Source organism: Grampus griseus (assembly GCF_964374135.1).
Source record: "Grampus griseus genome assembly, chromosome: X".
Lineage (NCBI taxonomy): Eukaryota > Metazoa > Chordata > Mammalia > Artiodactyla > Delphinidae > Grampus > Grampus griseus.
This window is the reverse complement of record NC_138999.1, coordinates 80861447-80878306: the sequence shown is the minus strand read 5'-3', so window position 1 is coordinate 80878306 and position 16860 is coordinate 80861447.

Genomic DNA, 16860 nt, shown 5'->3' with positions numbered 1-16860 from the left:
TCACACTGTTGCTTATAGAAACAATTAATACAAAAAGAATCATACTAAAAAGCAATAATCCTGTCTCACTCCTCCTCACCACCAGTCCCATTTCTGAGCAAAACAGAGCCACCTTTAGTTGTTTATTTTTTTAGCTTTCCTAGTGTGTTATTCCATAACTCTAAAAAATATGTTAAGATCAGTATTACCTAATTCATCACTTTAGACATGATCCACTTGATTCCTGTTATTTTAGATTAGGTTAGTTCACATACATATCTGTATATTTCTTCAAAACCTCCCTGCCCAAGAAAATTAAACCATTAATATTATTTCATTTAGTGATAGTCTTTATAACTCTGTACACTATACCTATATCTCTAGTTCTAAACTCTTTATTTTGTAGGATAAATTTGTTATCAATCTTACTATTTTCCTTTACCCTCCCACTTACCAGTTTCTGTCTTTTGTATGTTTACTTTTACAAATCATTACTAATGGTAAAAAAAAGATATTTAGCTATATTTTTTACTATGTGCTGTAATTGTGACTCTGGGTGAAATTGAGCCTAAAATGCATTAAGTATCTCTCATTCTAAGTTCAAAGTCCTGCTAGAAAGGAATCAGCTGCAAATACAGTTTAGGATCAGTAACTCCCCACAGGGCTCACTGAGATTTCCATAACTAGCTTACATTCTCCAGTTACCAGGCTACCACATCTCACTCTCAGCCTTCCTGGGGGAGAGGAAAGAGTATGTTCCTTTTTTTTGAAACCAAAGGAGAATGACAATGAAAGTGAAACATTTATAAAGCTTGTACATGCCTGGAGGAAATGTCCATTACCATCTTGCTACACGTTTGGAATTTGTTGAACTTCAGAACTCCCCTGGCTCGACTTGGTGTCACCAACAGAAGAATATATGGTGCCAGTTTGGGGAAGAATATTCTGTGAGCCTAGGATTATGGTACTTTTGCTCTTTTTAGTTCCCCTCCTCTGCTTTAGAGAAAAGAAGGCTGTTTGGCATAGTTCTTTTGACATTTATAGATTTACTTAAATATAAAACAAGGTGCCTGCATTCTTATTTGAAAGATCCCTTGGTAGAAGGCCTTCGTGAATATAGTAGTACAGCAAAACTTAAAGAAAGGGTAGTATAGTTTGTTTATGAAAAGATAGGCCAACCCCCACTTTGTACCAGTCCCTTGAGACCCCTACAGTTTGCAAGAGAGAATCCAGAGGTTCCCACATCATGCTAGTGATAAAAATGTATCTTTAGTATTTCTCTAGTTTGAGCTGATTCTATCTGATGCTGGGGCCTCTGCTGTTACAGTAGTGTCTGCACAGTTAGTGATAATCATTGTCCAGAGAAATGTTTTGCTTCACCTTCACCTCCTACATCTTTAGGGTACCATACAGAGAGGAAGTTGTTTCTTTCTTAAACCCAAGATGTTGTGTGGCCTCCCTGCTGACCTTACCATTTGATTGTCAATTAAGAGGCATTCGGCAGTCCGAAGTTAGGAGGGTGAGAATATTCTGAGAAAGAGTATGTGTATAAAGCACAGATCACTGCCCTCCCATTACAAGCCATTCTGAAGCTTAAATCAGACTAGTTTGTCTTAGATTGGGTAGTAGGATAAATGCATTGAAGCAATTTTGAGATTAAAGCTTGAAAATGAGAAGAACTGAAATGTTAATGATCAAAACAGAATAAGCAGCTTAAAGTGAATGCAAAATTATGGAATCTACCCAAGATTTTATCAAGATAGCTGGTACCCATTAGGATAGTGAGTTTCAATATGGTACAACTGGAAACTATTTAGGAGTAGTCACTGGAAAAATAAAAAAACTCCACTTTGTGTTTAAGCCTCAAAACATCAAGCAAATTGAGGCCCCTCAAAACCCTGGTTACATTCATATTATAATCGGTAATCACATGTCTTCTGTACTTTGTCTATGGGTCAACTCCAAATAACTGAAATTAATAGTTCATATAATCATAACAAACTGTTTCATGGACATATATTCTGTTTTGTTTTATTTACTTTCTTGTACTATGTTTTCAGGAATATCTACCGGTATTTCTAATTTTCATGTATTTTTGGATTTTACCTTATCAGTGAATTATTCTAATGTCTCAAACATATTATATTTTCTACAGGATCTCCTTTTTAAATAGATAATTTCATTTTGGAGCCCTGTATCTTCCTCTTCTCTACTGAATCAGTTGATAACTAAGCCTGCAGCACTTTCCTGGATTAAATATACTAATTTCTGAATTCTTATATACTCCTTTCTTGGTTTACTTCCTTGATTTACTTTCTTGATATTTCAGAAACATCCTGAAGTCTCTTGTCAAGAAGTTTGCAAGTGGTAAGTCTTCTAGTTCTGACATGACTTTATTCTGCTATTTTCATTGATATTTTGAGTTATAGCAATGTAAGATAAAAAATAAGAATTCCTCAGATCTTTGAAGGAACTCCTTCACATTCTTCTAACATCCAGTGTTGCTTATGCAAAGTAGAAAAATAGACCACTTTGGAGGTTTTTCTCTCTTCTCTTTTTCTCCCTATCTCTTCTGTCATTTTAGAATGATATGTCTAATTATGCATATTGTTTATGGAGGAGAAAGTGAAGGGCACTGAGTGGAAAGCTATTCAAAAATTAGATTGCTGGAAAAAAAGGAATATGCTTTTTTAAAATTAAATTTTATTAGAGTACAGCTGATTTACAGTGTTGTGCCAGTTTCTGCTGTACAGCAAAGTGAATCAGTTATACATATACATATATCCACCTTTTATAGATTCTGTTCCCATATAGGATATTGCAGTGTACCGAGTAGAGTTCCCCATGCTGCTATACAGTAGGTTCTTATTAGTTATCCATTTTATATATTAGTAATGTGTATATGTCAATACCCATCTCCCAATTTATCTCTCACCCTCCTTTCCCCCTTGGTAACCAAAAGATTGTTTCTACATCTGTAACTCTATTTCTGTTTTGTAAATAAGTTCATTTGTACCAGTGCTTTAGATTCAACATGTAAGTGATATCACATGATATTTGTCTTTCTCTGTCTGACTTACTTCACTCAGTATAACAGTCTCTAGGTCCATCATGTCACTACAGATGACATTATTTCATTCGTTTTTATGGCTGAGTAATATTCCATTGTATATATATACTACATATTCTTCAACCATTTCTCTGTTGATAGACATTTAGGTTGCTTTCATGACATGGCTATTGTAAATAGTGCTACAATGAATATTGCGGTGCATATATTTTTTTGAATTATGGTTTTCTCTGGATATATGCCCAGCAGTGGGATCACAGGGTCATATGGTAGTTTTATTTTTAGTCTTTTTCAGGAAACTCCATATGTTTTTTCACACTGGCTGTACCAATTTACATTCCCACCAACAGTGTAGGAGGGTTCCCTTTTCTCCACACCTTCTCCAGCATTTATTGTTTGTAGATATTTTGATCATGACCATTCTGACCAGTGTGAGGTAATACTTCACTGTAGTTTTGACTTGTATTTCTCTAGTAATTAGTGATGAGCATCTTTTCATATGTTTGTTGGCCACCTGTATGTCTTCTTTGGAGAAATGTCTATTTAGAAATTTCACCCATTTTTTAATTGGGTTGTTTGCTTTTATGATATTCAGCTGCATGAGCTGTTTGTATATTTTGGAGATTAATCATTTGTTGATTGCTTTGTTTGCAAATATTCCCTCCCATTCTGTGGGTTGTCTTTTCATTTTGTTTATGGTTTCCTTTGCCGAGCAAAAGATTTTAAGTTTAATTTGGTCCCATTTGTTTATTTTTGTTTTCATTACTCTAGGTGGTGAATCAAAAAACATCTGGCTGTGATATATGTCAGAGAGTGTTCTGCTTATGTTTTCCTCTAAACGTTTTATAGTATCTAGACTTCCATTTAGGTCTTTAATCCTTTTTGAATTTATTTTTGTGTATGGTGTTAGAGAATGTTCTAATTTCATCTTTTTTACATGTTTTCCCAGGATGACTTATTGAAAAGGCTGTCTTTTCTTCATTGCAAATTCTTGCCTCCTTTGTCATAGATTAGATGACCATAGGTGCATGGGTTTATCTCTGGACTTTCTATCCTGTTTCACTGATCTATACTTCTGTTTCTGTGCCAGTACAATAGAGTTTTGATGACTGTCACTTTCTGGTATAGTGTGAAGTCAGGGAGCCTGATTCCTGCACCTCTGTTTTTTTTTCTCAAGATTGCTTTTGCTATTCAGGGTCTTTCTGTTTCCATACAGATTGTAAACGTTTTGTTCTAATTCTGTGAAAAATGCGATTGGTAATTTGATGGGGATTGCATTGAATCTGTAGATTGCTTTGGATAATATAATCATTTTGACAATATTGATTCTTCCAATCCAAGAACATGGTATACCTCTCCATCTGTTTGTGTCTTCTATGATTTCTTTCATTAGTATTGTATGGTTATCTGAATACAGTTCTTTCGCCTCCTTAGGTAAGTTTATTCCTAGGTATTTTATTGTTTCTCATGCAATGGTAAATGAAATTGTTTCCTTAATTTCTCTTTCTGACCTTTCATTGTTAGTGTATAGGAAAGCAAGAGATTTCTGTGTATTAATTTTGTATCCTGCAATTTTACCAAATTCATTGATGAGCTCTAGTAGTTTTCTGGTAGCATCCTTAGGATTTTCTGTGTATAGAATCATGGCATCTGCAAACAGTGATCACTTTATTACTTCTTTTCCAAATTGGATTCATTTTATTTCTTTTTCTTCTCTGATTGCCATGGCTTGGACTTCCAAAACTATGTTGAATAATAGTGCCAAGAGTGGGCATCCTTGTCTTGTTCCTGATCTTAGAGGAAATGCCTTCAGCTTTTCACCATTTAGAATGATGTTTGCTGTGGGTTTCTCATATATGACCTTTATTATATTGAGGTCTGTTCCCTCTATGCCCACATTCTAGAGAGTTTTTATCATAAATAGGTGTTGAATTTTGTCAAAAGCTTTTTCTGCATCTATTGAGATGATCATACAGGTTTTATTCTTCAGTTTGATAATGTGGTGTATCACATTGATTGATTTGAGTCTATTGAAGAAACCTTGCATCTCTGGGATAAATCCCACTTGATCATGGTGTATGATCCTTTTAATGTGTTGTTGGATTCGGTTTGCTAGTATTCTGTTGTGGATTTTGGCATCTATGTTCATCGGTAATATTGGCCTGTAATTTTCCTTTTTGTGATATCTTTGTCTGGTTTTGGTGTCAGGGTGATGGTGGCCTCATAGAATGAGCTTGGGAGTGTTCCTCCCTCTGCAATTTTTTGGAAGTATTTGAGAAAGATAGGTGTTAATTCTTCTTTAAATGTTGAATAGAATTTGCCTCTGAAACCATCTGGTCCTGGACTTTTGCTTGTTGGAAGATTTTTAATCACAGTTTTGATTTCATTCCTTGTGATAGATCTGTTCATATTTTCTATTTCTTCCTGGTTCAGTCTTGGAATATTGTACTTTTCCATGAATTTCTCCATTTCTTCCAAGTTGTCCATTTTATTGGCATATAATTGCTTGTAGTAGTCTCTTATGATCCTTTGTATTTCTGCAGTATCAGTTGTAACTTCCCCTTTTTCATTTTTTGTTTTTTTTTTTCACTGCTGGGGTTTAGATCCTTAAAGAGTGGAGAACACCATTTTCTTTCTTTTTTTATTTTAACATCTTTATTGCAGTATAATTGCTATACAATGGTGTGTTAGTTTCTGCTTTATAACAAAGTGAATCAGTTATACACGTACATATGTTCCCATATCTATTCCCTCTTTGTCTCCCTCCTTCCCACCCTCCCTATCCCACCCCTCTAGGTGGTCACAAACCACAGAGCAGATCTCCCTGTGCTATGTGACTGCTTCGCACTAGCTATCTATTTTATATTTGGTAGTGTATATATGTCCAGGCCACTCTCTAACTTTGTCACAACTTACCCTTCCCCCTCCCCATATCCTCATGTACATTCTCTAGTAGGTCTTTTTCTTTATTCCCATCTTGCCCAAGGTTATTCATGATCTTTTCAAATTTTTTTTCTTAGATTCCATATATATGTGTTAGCATATGGTATTTGTTTTTCTTTTTATGACTTACTTCACTCTGTATGAAACAGCCTAGGTCCATCTACCTCACTACAAATAACTCAATTTTGTTTCTTTTATGGCTGAGTAATATTCCATTGTATATATGTGCCATATCTTCTTTATCCATTCATCTGTTGGTGGACACTTAGGTTACTTCCATGTCCTGGCTATTGTAAATAGAGCTGCAATGAACATTATGGTACATGATTCTTTCTGAGTTATGGTTTTCTCAGGGTAAATGCCCAGTAGTGGGATTGCTGTGTCATACGGTAGTTCCATTTTTAGTTTTTTAAGGAACTTCCATAATGTTCTCCATACTGGCTGTATCAATTTACATTCCCACCAACAGTGCAAGAGTGTTACATTTTCTCCACACCCTCTCCAGCATTTATTGTTTCCAGATTTTTTGATGATGGCCATTCTGACTGGTGTGAGATGATATCTCATTGTAGTTTTGATTTGCATTTCTCTAATGATTAATGATGTTGAGCAATCTTTCATGTGTTTGTTGGCAATCTGTTTATCTTCTTTGAACAAATGTCTATTTAGGTCTTCTACCCATTTTTGGATTGGGTTGTTTGTTTTTTCGTTATTGAGCTACATGAGCTGCTTGTAAATTTTGGAGATTAATCCTTTGTCAGTTGCTTCATTTGCAAATATTTTCTCTCATTCTGAAGGCTGTCCTTGGGCCTTGTTTATGGTTTCCCATGCTGTGCAAAAGCTTTTAAGTTTCATTAGGTCCCATTTGTTTATTTTTGTTTTTATTTCCTTTTCTCTAGGAGGTGGGTCAAAAAGGATCTTGCTGTGATTTATGTCATAGAGTGTTCTGCCTATGTTTTCCTCTAAGAGTTTGATAGTGACTGACCTTACATTTAGGTCTTTAATCCATTTTCAGCTTATTTTTGTGTATGGTGTTATGGAGTGTCCTAATTTCATACCTTTACATGTACCTGTCCAGTTTTCCCAGCACCACTTATTGAAGAGGCTGTCCTTTCTCCACTGTGCACTCCTGCCTCCTTTATCAAAGATAAGGTGACCATATGTGCATGGGTTTATCTCGGGGCTTTCTATCCTGTTCCATTGATCTATATTTCTGCTTTTGTGCCAGTACCATACTGTGTTGGTTCCTGTAGCTTTGTAGTATAGTCTGAAGTCAGGGAGCCTGATTCCTCCAGCTCCATTTTTCGTTCTCAATATTGCTTTGGCTATTTGGGGTCTTTTGTGTTTCCATACAAATTGTGAAATTTTTTGTTCTAGTTCTGTGAAAAATGCCAGTGATAGTTTGATAGGGATTGCCTTGAATCTGTAGATTGCTTTGGGTAGTAGAGTCATTTTCACAATGTTGATTCTTCCAGTCCAAGAACATGGTATATCTCTCCATCTATTTGGATCATCTTTAATTTCTTTCATCAGTGTCTTATAATTTTTTGCAAACCGGTCTTTTGTCTCCTTAGGTAGGTTTATTCCTAGATATTTTATTCTTTTTGTTGCAATGGTAAATGGGAGTGTTTTCTTGATTTCAATTTCAGATTTTTCATTAGTGTATAGGAATGCCCGAGATTTCTGTGCATTAATTTTGTATCCTGCAACTTTACCAGATTCATTGATTAGCTCTAGTAGTTTTCTGGTAGCATCTTTAGGATTCTCTATATATAGTATCATGTCATCTGCAAACAGTGACGGCTTTACTTCTTCTTTTCTGATTTGGATTCCTTTTATTTCCTTTTCTTCTCTGATTGCTCTGGCTAAAACTTCCAAAACTATGTTGAATAAGAGTGGTGAGAGTGGGCAACCTTGTCTTGTTCCTGATCTTAGTGGAAATGCTTTCAGTTTTTCACACTGAGGACGATGTTGGCTGTGGGTTTGTCATATATGACCTTTATAATGTTGAGGAAAGTTCCCTCTGTGCCTACTTTCTGAAGGGTTTTTATCATAAATGGGTGTTGAATTCTGTTGGAAGCTTTCTCTGCATCTATTGAGATGATCATATGGTTTTTCTCCTTCAATTTGTTAATATGGTTTATCACATTCATTGATTTGCATATATTGAAGAATCCTTGCATTCCTGGAATAAACCCCACTTGATCATGGTGTATGATCCTTTTAATGTGCTGTTGGATTCTGTTTGCTAGTATTTTGTTGAGGATTTTAGTATCTATGTTCATCAGTGATATTGGCCTCTAGTTTTCTTTCTTTGTGACATCCTTGTCTGGTTTTGTTATCGAGGTGATGGTGGTCTTGTAGAGTGAGTTTAGGAGTGTCCCTCCCTCTGCTATATTTTGGAAGAGTTTGAGAAGGATAGGTGTTAACTTTTCTCTAAATATTTGATAGAATTCTCCTGTGAAGCCATCTGGTCCTGGGCTTTTGTTTGTTGGAAGATTTTAAATCACTGTTTCAATTTCACTGCTTGTGACTGGTCTGTTCATATTTTCTATTTCTTCCTGGTTCAGGCTTGGCAGGTTGTGCATTTCTAAGAATTTGTCCATTTCTTCCAGGTTGTCCATTTTATTGGCATAGAGTTGTTTGTAGTAATCTCTCATGATCTTTTGTATTTCTGAAGTGTCAGTTGTTACTTCTTCTTTTTCATTTCTAAATCTATTGATTTGAGTCTTCTCCCTTTTTTTCTTGATGAGTCTGGCTAATTGTTTATCAATTTTGTTTATCTTCTCAAAGAACCACCTTTCAGTTTTATTGAGCTTTGCTATCGTTTCCTTCATTTGTTTTTCATTTATTTCTGATCTGATTTTTATGTTTTCTTTCCTTCTGCTAACTTTGGTGTTTTTTGTTCTTCTTTCTCTAGTTGCTTTAGGTGCAAGGTTAGGTTGTTTATTTGAGATGTTTCCTGTTCCTTAAGGTAGGATTGTATTGATATAAACTTCCCTCTTATAACTGCTTTTGCTGCATCCCATAGGTTTTGGATCATCATGTCTCCATTGTCATTTTTTTCTAGGTATTTTTTGATTTCCCCTTTGATTTCTTCAGTGATCACTTTGTTATTGAATAGTGTACTGTTTAGCCTCCATGTGTTTGTATTTTTTACAGATCTTTTCCTGTAATTGATATCTAGTCTCTTAGCGCTGTGTTCAGAAATGATACTTGATATGATTTCAATTTTCTTAAATTTCCCAAGGCTTGATTTGTGTCCCAAGGTTTGATCTATCTTGGAAAATGTTCCATGAGCACTTGAGAAGAATGTGTATTCTGTTGTTTTTGAATAGAATCTCCTAGAAATATCAATTTAGTCCACCTTTTTTAATGTATCATTGAAAGCTTGTGTTTCCTTATTTATTTTCATTTTGGATGATCTGTCCTTTGGTGAAAGTGGGGTGTTAAAGTCCCCTACTATTTTTGTGTTACTGTCGATTTCCCCTTTTATGCCTGTTAGTATTTGCCTTATGTATTGAGGTGCTCCTATGTTGGGTGCATATATATTTACAATTGTTATATCTTCTTCTTGGATCGATCCCTTGATCATTGTGTAGTGTCCTTCTTTGTCTCTTCTAATAGTCTTTATTTTAAAGTCTATTTTTTCTGATATGAGAATTGCCTCTCCAGCTTTCTTTTGGTTTCCATTTGCATAGAATATCTTTATCCATCCCCTTACTTTGAGTCTGTATGTGTCTCTAGGTCTGAAATAAGTCTCTTGTAGACAGCATATATACTGGTCTTGTTTTTGTATCCATTCAGCCAATCTGTGTCTTTTGGTGGGAGCATTTAGTCCATTTACATTTAAGGTAATTATTGATATGTATGTTCCTATTCCCATTTTCTTAGTTGTTTTGGGTTCGTTACTGTAGGTCTTTTCCTTCTCTTTTTTTTCCTGCCTAGAGAAGTTCCTTTTGCATTTGTTGTAAAGCTGGTTTGGTGGTGCTGAATTCTCTCAGATTTTGCTTGTCTGTCAAGGTTTTAATTTCTCCATCAAATCTGAATGAGATCCTTGCTGGGTAGAGTAATATTGGTTGTAGATTTTTCTCCTTCATCACTTTAAATATGTCCTGGTACTCCTTTCTGGCTTGCAGAGATTCTGCTGAAATATCAGCTGTTATCCTTCTGGGGATTCCCTTGTTTGTTATTTTTCCCTTGTTACTTTTAGTATGTTTTCTTTGTATTTAATTTTTGACAGTTTGTTTAATATGTGTCTTGTCATGTTTCTCTTTGGATTTTTCCTGTATGGGACTTTGTGTGCTTCCTGGACTTGATTAACTATTTCCTTTCCCATATTTGGGATGTTTTCAACTATAATCTCTTCAAATATTTTCTCAGTCCCTTTCTTTTTCCCTTCTTCTTCTGGGACCCCTATAATTTGAATGTTGGTGTGTTTAATGTTGTCCCAGAGGTCTCTGAGACAGTCCTCAGCTCTTTTCATTCTTTTTTCTTTATTCTACTCTGCAGTAGTTATTTCCACTGTTTTATCTTCCAGGTCACTAATCTGTTTTTCTCCCTCAGTTATTCTGTTATTGATCCCTTCTAGATAATTTTTAATTTCATTTATTGTGTTCTTCATCATTGTTTGTTTGCTGTTTAGCTCTTCTAGGTCCTTGTTAAACATTTCTTTTATTTTCTTTATTCTATTTCCAAGATTTTGGATCATCTTTACTCTCATTATTCTGAATTCTTTTTCAGGTAGACTGCTTATTTCCTCTTCATTTGTTAGGTTTGGTGGGTTTTTACCTTGCTCCTTCATCTGCTGTGTGATTTTCTGTCTTCTCATTTTGCTTAACTTAGTATGTTTGGGGTCTCCTTTTTGTAGGCTGCAGGTTCAGAGTTCCCGATGTTTTTGGTGTCTGTCCCTAGTGGCTAAGTTTGGTTCAGTGGGTTGTGTAGGCTTCCTGGTGGAGGAGACTAGTGCTTGTGTTCTGTTGGATGAGGCTGGATCTTGTCTTTCTGTTGGGCAGGTCCACATCGGTGGTGTGTTTTGGGGTGTCTGTGAGCTTATTATGATTTTAGGCAGCCTCTCTGCTAATGGATGGCGCTGTGTTCTTGTCTTGTTAGTTGTTTGGCATAGGGTGTCTAACACTGTAGCTTGCTCAGTGTTGAGTGAAGATGGGTCTTGACGTTGAGATGGAGATCTCTGGGAGATTTTTGCCATTTGATATTACGTGGAGCTGGTAGGTCTCTTGTGGGCCAGTGTCCTGAAGTTGGCTCTCCCACCTCAGAGGCACAGCACTGACTCCTGGCTGGAGCACCAAGAGCCTTTCATCCACACGGCTCAGAATAAAAGGGAGAAAAAATAGAAAGAAAGAAAGGAAGGAAGAAAGGAAGGAAGGAAGAAAGAAAGAAAGATAGATAGAGGTTAAAATTAAATAAAGTTATTAAAATAAAAATAATTATTAAGAAAAATAATTTAAAAAGTAAAAAAAAATACAATGGACTGACAGAACTCTAGGACAAATGGTGAAAGCAAAGCTATACAGACAAATTCACACACAGAAGCATACACATACACACTCACAAAAAGAGAAAAAGGGGAAAAAATAATATATCTTTGCTCCCAAAGTCCACCTCCTCAATTTGGGATTTCTCTTTGTCTATTCAGGTATTCCACAGATGCAGAGTATATCAAGTTGATTGTGGAGCTTTAATCCACTGCTTCTGAGGCTGCTGGGAGAAATTTCCCTTTCTCTTTGTTCGCATAGCTCCAGGGGTTTAGCTTTGGATTTGGCCCCATGTCTGTGTGTAGGTCGCCTGAGGCCCTCTGTTCTTCGCTCAGAGAAGACAGGGTTACAGGAGCAACTGATTCAGGGATCTGGCTCACTCAGGCCTGGGGGAGGCAAGGGTATGGATGCGGGACGTGCCTGCAGTGGCAGAGGCCTGCGTGACATTGCACCAGCCTGAGGCACGGCGTGCGTTCTCCTGGGGAAGTTTTCCCTTGATCACGTGACCCTGGCAGTGGTGGTCTGCACAGGCTCCCGGGAGGAGCAGTGTGCATAGTGACCTGTGCTCGCACACAGGCTTCTTGGTGGCTGCAGCAGCAGCCTTAGCATCTCATGCCCGTCTCTTGAGTCCACACTGATAGCCGCGGCTTGCGTCCGTCTCTGGAGCTCCTTTAAGCAGCGCTCTTAATCCCCTCTCCTCATGCACCAGGAAAGAAAGAGGGAAGAAAAAGTCTTTTGCCTCTTCAGCAGATCAAGAATTTTTCCTGGACTCCCTCCCAGCTAGTCGTGGTTCACCAGCCCCTTAGTTTTTGTTCACGCTCTCAACCTCAGTCCTCTCCCTGTGATCCGACCCAAGGCCCAGCTTCAGCTCCCCTCCTTTTTCATTTTTAATTTTATTGATTTGAGTCCTCTTCCTTTTTTTTTTTTTTTTTTGATGAGTCTGGCTAAAGGTTTATCAATTTTGTTTATGTTCTCAAAGAACCATCTTTTAGTTTCATTGATCTTTGCTATTGTATTTTTCGTTTCTATTTCATTTATTTCTGCTCTGATCTTCATGATTTCTTTCCTTCTGCTAAGTTTGGGTTTTGTTTGTTCTTCTTTCTCTAGTTGATTTAGGTGTAAGATTAGGTTGTTTCTTTGACATTTATCTTATTTCTTGAGATGGGATTTTATTGCTATAAACCTCTGTCTTAGAACTGCTTTTGCTGTTTCCCATAGGTTTTGGATAATCAGGTTTTCATTGTCATTTGCCTCTAATTAGTTTCTGATTTCCTCTTTGATTTCTCCAGTGATGCATTGGTTTGTATAGCAACATACTGTTTAACCTCCACTTTTTGTGCTTTTTAAAGTTTGGTTTTTCCTGTAATTGATTTCTAATCTCAGAGTTGTGGTTGGATAAGATGCTTAATATAATTTCGATTTTCTTAAATTTACCAAGGCTTGATTTGTAGCCCAATATGTCGTCTATCATGGAGAATGTTCCATGTGTACTTGAGAAGAAAGTGTATTCTGCTACTTTCAGATGGAATGTCCTATAGATATCAATTAAGTCTATCTTGTCTAGTCTGTCATTAGGCTTGCATTTCCTTATTAATTTTCTGTCTGGATGATCTCTCCATTGGTTTCAGTGGGCTGCTAAACTCCCCAACTATTATTGTGTTATTGTCTATTTCCCTTTTATGGCTGTTAGCATTTGCCTTATATATTGAGGTGCTCCTATGTTGGGTGCATATATATTTATAACTGCTATATCTTCTTCTTAGATTGCTCCCTTGATCATTATGTAGTGTCCTTCCTTGTCTCTTATAACAGACTTTATTTTAAAGTCTATTTTGTCTGATATGAGTATTGCTACTCCAGCTTTATTTTGATTCCCATTTGCATGGGATATCTTTTTCTATCCCTTCACTTTCAGTCTGTATGTGTCCCTAGGTCTGAAGTGGGTCTCTTGTAGACAGCATATATATGTGTCTTGTTTCGGTATCCATTCAGCCAGTCTGTGTCTTTTGGTTGGTGTATTTAATCTATTTATATTTAAGGTAATTATTGATATATATGTTCCTATTGCCATTACCTTAATTGTTTTTATAAGTCTTTTTTTCTTTCCTTCCTCTTTTGTTCTTTTCTCTTGTGGTTTGATGACCATCTTTATGTTTTGTTTGTGTTGCTTTTTCTTTTTTATGTGTGTATCTATTGTGGTTTTTGGGTTTGTTGTTCCCATGAGGTTTTTTTTTTTTTTTTTTTTTTTTTTGCTGTATGCGGGCCTCTCACTGTTGTGGCCTCTCCCGTTGTGGAGCACAGGCTCCGGATGTGCAGGCTCAGCGACCATGGCTCACGGGCCCAGCCGCTCCACAGCATGTGGGATCTTCCCGGACCGGGGCACGAACCCGTGTCCCCTGCATCGGCAAGTGGACCCTCAACCACTGCGCCACCAGGGAAGCCCCCCATGAGGTTTTGATATAGCAGTCTATATATAAACAAGACTGTTTTAAGTTGCTCAAAGGAATATGCATTTTAGCTGGTTTATTGACTAAGTGAACCTTCATGGAGTAAGATTAAAAGACAAGTTCATCTTTCTTGCACTAGTTCTTTCAAACACATTGAATCCAGTATCTCTTACTTGCTTTTTGATGGCAAATTGTAAAGGCACACAATATTTCAGCTTACATTCAGATATTAATAGTCTGTTTTTCAAAGTTTAAAGAAAGTGGAGTACAGTATAAGATCAAAATTTTTATCTTATATATAATTTAGAGTTTACTCACACCAATCCCTCTCACTTGATGCTCAGTGTCAAATTTGTAAGATAGAAGGGCATGTTCTGTTATTTTCTTCATTTTCTTCCCACTCTTCACAACTTCTGCTGCTTCAGCACTGAGAGTGGTGAGTGGTAAAGTAGCAATTACCCTTTGATTTAGCTAATGCTGTTTGTAATTCTTCTTTGCCTATTAAGTGCTCTCTATTATATTAGGTGACCAAATGTTTACTCTCTTTTTCTTGGGTTCCTTTTGTGGGTTCTATGGAGATATCTTTGCCACAGAACTGCATATTGCACAATTCCTTGATGCATAAGGTGGATAGATTTTGTATCCCTGTATATTTGGTAGATTCTGTATCCTTGTATGAATCCCTTATAATATCTACTATAGCACAGGCATGACAGCAGGTACTATAAACATAGATCAAACAAACTATTCTTAATTTCTTGCCTTATATATGAAAAAGGCACATTTTGTGATGAAATGATTTAATTTATATCTCAACATTCCACATTCATTTGGTGAATTTTTAAACATTTTATTTTACACTTGTCAATGATTATAACTTCTTATAAATACATGATAGCCATGGGCCAATGTGAAAACAGAACTCAGAAGCTTCAATCTCAAAATCAATATTTAGGTGTTACTACTTCTGCTAAAATAGTTAAATTTATACACATACGCATGCAGGTTAACTATGAAACTGGTTTAAGAATGTTGAAAATACCAACTCTCATAAGATAAACTAATGAGTCATTAATCAGAAGAAGAAGAGAACAATTTAAATGATATAAAACAAGGGTCAGTAAACTAGCCTGAAGGCCAAATCCAGCCCACTGCTTATTTTTGTTAATAAAGTTTAATTGGAACATAATCAAATCCATGTGTTTGTTTATTGCCTTTGACTGCTTTTGTGCTATGACACCAGAGTTAAGAGATTGTGACAGAGAGATAATAGTCTGCAAAGCATAAAATATTTGCAATCTGGCATTTTACAGAAAAAGTTTACTGAACTCTGATCTAGAAGAATAGATAAATGTTTCACTTCCTAAGATATATACATTACTGGACAGAAATATTTAGACATTAGAATGTAATATAAGGTTAGTGCTGCCAGCAATCCCATGACTGACAGCAGAGAGAAGCTCCTGAGTTATCAGAAAGTATTCTTGCTCTAACGTTTCAAAAGTCAGTAAGTCCTGGTTTACATGGAAGTATCATTACACTAATACTGAGGGTGAAGTCATTGATGGTATTAATATCAATGCTAAAAGTATACCTAAAACAATTACGTTTCCAGTATTACAAAGTATACTATTAATTACTTGCATGCCAAGAAATCCCAAATCAATGGGTAGGATAGTCAATGTCATTAACATGACAAATACTGAAGTGTTATGAAAGTTATCAGTAGAATAAATTATAGTGGCACACATGACAACTGTGGGAATTAGCAGAGTAACAGAGAACTTCTTATTCTGATTCACAGCTGTATATAAGAATATTTTCCTCTGGGGGTACCTTCAAGATGGCAGAGGAGTAAGACGTGGAGATCACCTTCCTCCCCACAAATACAGCAAAATACATCTACATGTGGAACAACTCCTACAGAACACCTACTGAACACTGGCAGAAGACCTCAGACTTCCCAAAAGGCAAGAAACTCCCCACGTACTTGGGTAGGGCAAAAGAAAACAGGAAATCAGAGACAAAAGAATAGGGATGGAACCTACACCTTGGGGAGGGAGCTGTGAAGGAGGAAAAGTTTCCACACACTAGGAAGCCACTTCACTGGTGGGGACAGGTGGTGGGCAGGGGGGAAGCTTCAGAGCCATAGAGGAGAGCACAGCAACAGGGGTGCAGAGGGCAAAGCAGAGAGATTCCCACACAGAGGATCATTGCCGACCAGCACTCACCAGCCTGAGAGGCTTGTCTGCTCACCTGCTGGGACAGGTCGGGGCTGGGAGATGAAGCTCGGACTTTCGAGGTCAGATCCCTGGGAGAGGACTGGGGTTGGCTGCATGAAGACAGCTGGAGGGGGCTAGTGCACCACAGCTAGCCAGGAGGGAGTCCAGGAAAAACTCTGGATCTGCCTAAGAGGCCAGAGACAATTGTTTCTGGGTGAGCAAAGAGAGGGAATTCGAGCACCACGTAAAGGAGCTCTAGAGAAGGGCGCGAGCCGTGGCTATCAGCGCGGACACCAGAGACGGGCATAAACCACTAAAGCTGCTGCTACAGCCACCAAGAAGCCTGTGTGCAAGCATGGGTCACTAACCACACCTACCCTCCTGGGAGCCTTTGCAGCCCAAAACTGCCAGGGTCCCCCTCACCAGGGAGAACACATAGCACGCTTCAGGCTGTTGCAATGTCACACCAGCCTCTGCTGCCACAGGCTCAACCCGCATTCCATACCCCTCCCTCTCCCCAGCCTGAGTTAGCCAGAGCCCCCTAAGCAGCTGCTACTTTAACTCCGTCCTGTCCAATCTGAGCAGAGAACAGATGCCCTCAGGCAACCTACATGCAGAGGCAGCACCAAATCCAAAGCTGAGCCCCAGAAACTGTTCAAACAAAAAAGAGAAAGGGAAATCTCTCCCAGCAGCCTCAGAAGCAG